Genomic DNA, 6,127 nt, shown 5'->3' with positions numbered 1-6,127 from the left:
AGCCTCCTAGAGTGTACTTCAGAACTACCAATCAGAAGAGACACCCAACGAATCTTAAAGGACACTCAACCAATCAGAATAGATGTCCAACAAGTTAGAACTGACATTCAACCAGTCAGAACCAACAATGGTCATTAACAATGGGTTGAATGGGTAGAATAGCTCTAGCTGTAGGGAAACCCAGACCTAAACACAGGCTTGAGGTCAGTGAGCTCTGAGTATCAGTTCCCAGCCTCCACTTCCTGTATCCTTTCTCTCCTCCACATTGTCTCTCAGCAACCCAATACCTTCATGTGGCCCAGTGCTCTTTGCTTCAGAATTCTCACTCAGGAAAGTCTCGTTTATCAGTCATTTACACTATAGTCTGAATTTAAGACACTAAAGCATCTGAACAGTGAGCTTCATCTTGACTGTGGAAGAAAAGGCAGAATCTCTGTGAAAGACACATCCACAACAGGGGAATTTGCCCTGAAACAACCCCATGGTGACAGCCCACAGGGGTAGCCTATTAAGTAGGACAATCTTTCTTTAGTGTTTTTAGGGATATTGCTGCCTTCCCAGACCTGTCACAGCTATTGGGTCTTCTGTCCCTCACATGTCAAAGTCTGATGACCACCTAGGTTACCAACTCAGCTCTTTCTTACTGACCTACCCACACATAACACGGTCTCACCAGAAACCAGCTCTGTGATTTATTATTCCTCCGGGCAGTGAGAAGCCTCAGGCCTTTTTTTTTTTTTGGTTGCATTAGGTCTTTGTTGCTGCACACAGGCTTTCTCTAGTTGCAGCAAGCGGGGGGGGTGGGCTACTCTTCATTGAGGTGCACGGGCTTCTCACTGTTGCAGAGCATGGGCTCTAGGCACAAGGGCTTCAGTAGTTGTGGCTCATTGGCTCAGTAGTTGTGGCTCGCGGGCTCTAGAGCGCAGGCTCAGCAGTTGTGGCGCACGGGATTAGTTGCTCGGCGGCATGTGGGATCTTCCCGGACCAGGGCTCGAACCTGTGTCCCCTGCATCGGCAGGCAGATTCTTAACCACTGTGCCACCAGGGAGGTCCCCCCAGGCCTATTTTAAACAGAAAGTCTTGTGCCAAGTACAAGACGGTGCCAGCCAGGTTCCAAAGAACACCACGCGTGTGCTCTTGGTTATCTTGGATTAGGGCTGGAGCTGCGGAAGGGTCAGGAAGAACTCCTGTCTAATCTTCCACAGCAGCATCTGGTCCCCCCTTACTGTTCCCACAGCTGCAACTCACCCGAGACTGCGTGTCATCTCAATCAGTCCCCCAAACCCGGGCAAGTTCTCCACCCTGACTTCCAGCCACCACCCAACACCCTGTCCTGGATTTTGCTGCAGATTTTTCATTTGAAAACACAGCTTGAGGTGAGCCGTTCCCCCCACAGCTGACCCTCCCCTGGGTTCCTGCTGCCTATTCAGAAGTTCCAAGCATTGAACCTGGACTCAAGGTAATAAAAACAACTGGTGCCCTGCAGCTTTCCTGCACTCTCTTCTCCCAGTTCCAGAGTCCAGGGAACAGACCATCCCAGCCTCAGTGGGTAAAACAACAGCCCTTTAACATGCCCATGTATGCGGTGGGTCAGGAGCCAGAAAGGCACGGAAGGACAGCTCACCTCTGCTCCGACGTGTCTGGGGCCTGAGAAGACTTAGAGGCTGGGGGGAGCCAGTGTCAGGAGATTGGAGTCATCTGAACGCCCAGGCCTGGGCCGGGAGGACAGGAGTGCCCGCCAGGGCGCCTTCGTGCAGCCACTCCATGTAGAGCAGCTTCCTCCTGCCCTGGCAGGCTCAGCAGGGTCAGGCTTCATACACGAGGGCTCAGATGCCATTGGTGGGTGTTCTCACCCACAGGGCAGGAACGGCAACTCCTCTTATGGCCCGGCCTCAGAAGACCTGTGATGTCACTTCCACTGCATTCTGATGAATACATACAGGGCATGGCCACAGGATTCAAAGCGAAGGAAATTCGACTACACCTCTTGATGGGGAGAAAAATATGGGCTCATCCTTGGAACATACGCTCAGACGCTTACCTCAGAGCCAGAGGACACATTGGCTGTTGGCCAAGCATGCCCACTCTCCCACCCCTTGTCCCTTAGCCCCAGCTGCCTAAGTCCGACACACCCCTCAAGGCCCACCACAAATACCACCTCTTCCATGAAGCCAGTGCCCCTGCCGAAAGTGAACTCCTCCTCTCCATGGCCCATGCTGTAGCTGTTCTTCTCGGGTGTCTACCCTCTCCTACCCTGCAGCCTAGGTGTCTGGGCCTGCCCTGGCTCATGCCCCAATCTCCCTCTGGCCCTTCTGTGTCTGAGCATTGGACAGACCCGCAGCAGTTTCCAACCCCATACATTTTCCAAGAGCACGCTGTGCACCGTGAGGGGCCAGAGTAATGGGAACAACGTGTGCCGGACATGTGTCTGTGGATGAAACATGTCTCTGGAAAGTTTAGCAGCCTTTGAAAGCAGCCCAAGCCTGGCCCAGCCCCAGCTGGCAAGCTCTGGAGGACAAGCTGGACATGGTCACTTGTACTATCCAGGCCCACATTCTCGCCCGTGGCTCCTTTAATATGATGCTCTGAAAAGAGCTTCCCCAACACTAGACAGACATCTGGGCTGCTGAAAAGAGCTTCCCCAACACTAGACAGACACGGGGCTGCGTGGGGCAGGCTGGCACACAACGCGCTTGGCTGTACAAATGCTCGGGTCCTACGGAGCCTCGGGTCAATCTGAGACACCTTTTCCATCTGGTCAACGGCACTCACGTGAAAGACTGTGGCTACATCTTCTTTTTCTTTCCAGCTTTATTGAGGTATAATTGACAAATAAATTGTAAGACATTTAAAGTGTACATCATGATGATTTGATATATGTATACGTTGTGAAAGGATTCCTTCCATCCAGTTAATTTCCTCGTCTTCTTGATCAAGTTCTTCGATTTATACCCAGGGGTCAGATCCAGCCCATCGCCTGCGTTGGTAAAGTTTTACTGGAACACGGCCATCCCATTCATTGCATTTTGTCTATGGCTACGTTCCCACTACAGTGGCAGAGTTGAGTGGTGTGACAGAGATCGTGCCGCCGGCAAAGCCTAGAATATTTCTTATCTGGCCCTTTAAAGAAAAAGTTTCGCCCAGCTCTGCTCTAGATGCTCCTGGATGCCCTCACCACCCCCCAGTCTAGAGATAGGTGTCAGGGAGGAAAAGGACCAGCTGGCATGTCCCACCTTTCACGCCACTCAACCAAAAACATAACCCAGGAGTTCAAACGGGGAGGAGAAGACTCCAGAAAGCCCACGAGAGAGAGTCCCACATAATGGATCAAAGGCATAACAAGAAAGAGACCCCTGGGACCACCAGGCCACCCAGCCTCTGCTTCTCCCATCTCCCCCTATAGAGGTGGGCAAGCTCCCTTCCCCCACTTTAGTAAGAGCTGGGATTGGTATTGTACTAAGGGAAAACCCAGAAAAAGAACAAGAAAAGAGGGTTGGGGTACATCGAAGTCTCAGGAGTGAACTTGTGTACAAACGAAGGAGCGTGCTGCTAAGGGAAGGAGAGTCTAGCTCCAGTCAGCCAAGCAAGAACTACCCCCAGACTCAGGGCCTGCAGCCCCTCTCCACCAGGCTGGGGCACAGTGGCTGGCGGGCCATGAAAGCTGGGTCCTCACATAAGATTCAGGTCCACCATACAAGGTTCTGGTTCTCTGGGGTCCCTTCTCACCCCAAATCACAGCTGTCACCACTGTCCCAGGACCCCTCTTATAGGACTAGTAGACCCATTCTTTGTCGCCACGGTGAACCATCGCCAGACGAGTCTCTACGGAGGGACGCTCTATTCTTGCCTACCTGCAGGAGACAGATGGAGACCCTCCCCTGAGCCCAGGGAATGCTCAGATGCTTTCCTTCTCAGGGGAGCAACTTGCAGACTTTTCTTTAAGGAAGGAAGCGCGCTGAATCCTAGTCCATAAGGCGTTCCAAATAATGAGTTCCAAGAGAGAATCTGTCACTTGCCAGCTTTGTAACCTCGAGCAAAGTACTTAAATCTCCTGAGCTTCATTTTCTTTTTCTGGAAATGGGATAATAATACCACCCGGGATGGTTAAATGATATATATGAGGCCCTTGGCACACAGGATAAATGAAGGCTTTAAACAAATGGAAACAGTGGCACGTATGTGACAGGGGAAGTTTCCTTCTCTCACAGCACCCCTTGGGAATATCCCTGTTTTCTCCCTTTTAGCCCATTTCACCCAATTTGTCCTTATTTTTGCCCACAGAAATTCCTTTCTCTTTTTATTCCACTCTTAAGGCAATAAAGAATAGGAGATACATCTGTTAATTAAATTTCTATTCGATTAATTATACTATATTGAAATTATTATACTAAACTGAAATCAGACCATATTAAAATTTGGCAGGACAGTCCTATACTCCTGCTTCCTTTCTTTCTTACTCCAGACCAAAATTAGCCCCCGTATGTGAAGCCAAATTTATTTATGAATACATATATATGTGTGTGTGTTTGTGTGGACCTGGTTTGCATAAAGATGTAACTAAATAAAACTTTTAAAATATTAGGACTGAATGTCAAAAGACCAGGATTCAAGTCCCTGCTTTACCACGAAGATTTTGTATAACCTTTGGAGAGTCACTTGACCACTATGGGCCTCAGTTTCCCCATCTGCAGCATAAGGGATTTAGACTAGATTTTATTATGTCCTTGCTGTGTTATAGGATATACAATGTGAGAAAGGGGTTTGGACAAAAGGATCTGAAGGCTCTTCTGATTTGGAGTCATTGCTGAGTCAAAGCTGGCAGGCTCCCGGAAATTAGAAAAAAAATTTTTTTTTTGGCCAATGATAGAATTTATTTTATTTTTAATTGATTTATAATTAATTAATTATAAAATAATTAAATTGTTTAATTTTAATAATTTAATTAATTAAAAATAATTAATTTTTTTATAGTTGATTTACAGTGTTGTATTAAGTTCAGGTGTACAGTAAAGTGATTCATTTATACATACATATTTTTTTTTCAGATTCTTTTCCCTTATAGGTTATTACAAAATATTGGGTAGAGTTCCCTGTGCTGTACACTAGGTCCTTGTTGTTTATCTATTTTATGTATAGTAGTGTGTATATGTTAATCCCACACTCCTAATTTATCCCTCCCCCTCCCTTTCCCCTTTGGTAACCATAGATTTGTTTCCTATGTCTGTGGGTCTATTTCTCTTTTGTATGTAAGTTCATCTGTATCATTTTAGAAACCAGTTTTTAAGTTGATTTCTTCTTATGTCAGTCCTCCTCATTTGTGCTCTCTCCCCTAATCATGTAAACTTCCCCTACAAATTTGCCCTCAGTCATCCTTCAAAGAAAAGAAAGTCTAAAAGAATCTGCAAAATCCCTGATTATCAGAACTCATCATTCTGTGCGTGTCGGGCATTTTCAGAACATACGCCAGGGACTGGGACTCTCAGAGGTGATCAGCTGTCTGCCACGGAGCCAAATGTGTGTGTGTGTGTGTGTGTGTGTGTGTGTGTGTACTTTGCTCGAGGTTACAAAGCTGACAAGTGACTTCTTACAGCTTCTAAACGGCTATAAATGGGTGTTTAGTAATGTGTTGGTAAGGAATGGGGGAGGGGAAGCATTCTATAGTCACGTGATCAGGTCTCAGTCTTTTAGCGAGCCTGTGCCTCTGGATTGTAAACTTCATGTGTGCTTCTCTGTCTTCCTCTCACCCTCCACCCTGCCCCTGCATTAGGTGGAATAGGAAGGGTAGAGGAGGCTAGAGTTGGGTATTTTCTTTCTCTCAGGTCAGTTAGGCTCTGATGAAACCCTAGCCAGTTAGGCTCTGGTTAAATAGCTTCTCCTGCAGAAACAACTTTGTTAAGAACAGAACAATCAGATTTCTCTTTGATAGTCATTGTGAGGACCTGGTAGAGCTCCTGGGGATAAAACTCACAAAGGCATGTAGCCTCTCTGTGACTGGGCCCACCTGGAGTTTTTTTAACTCCAGCCTTGTCCACACGGAGCCTCCAGCAGTTCATCAATTACAGCTAGGTTTCCTTAACTCTGGCACTACTTCCCATGGAGGTTGCTTTGCTACTCGTGGTTTTCTGCC

Source organism: Orcinus orca, chromosome 6 (genome assembly GCF_937001465.1).
Source record: "Orcinus orca chromosome 6, mOrcOrc1.1, whole genome shotgun sequence".
NCBI lineage: Eukaryota > Metazoa > Chordata > Mammalia > Artiodactyla > Delphinidae > Orcinus > Orcinus orca.
The sequence above is the reverse complement of the archived record's forward strand: the minus strand, read 5'-3'. Positions refer to the sequence as shown.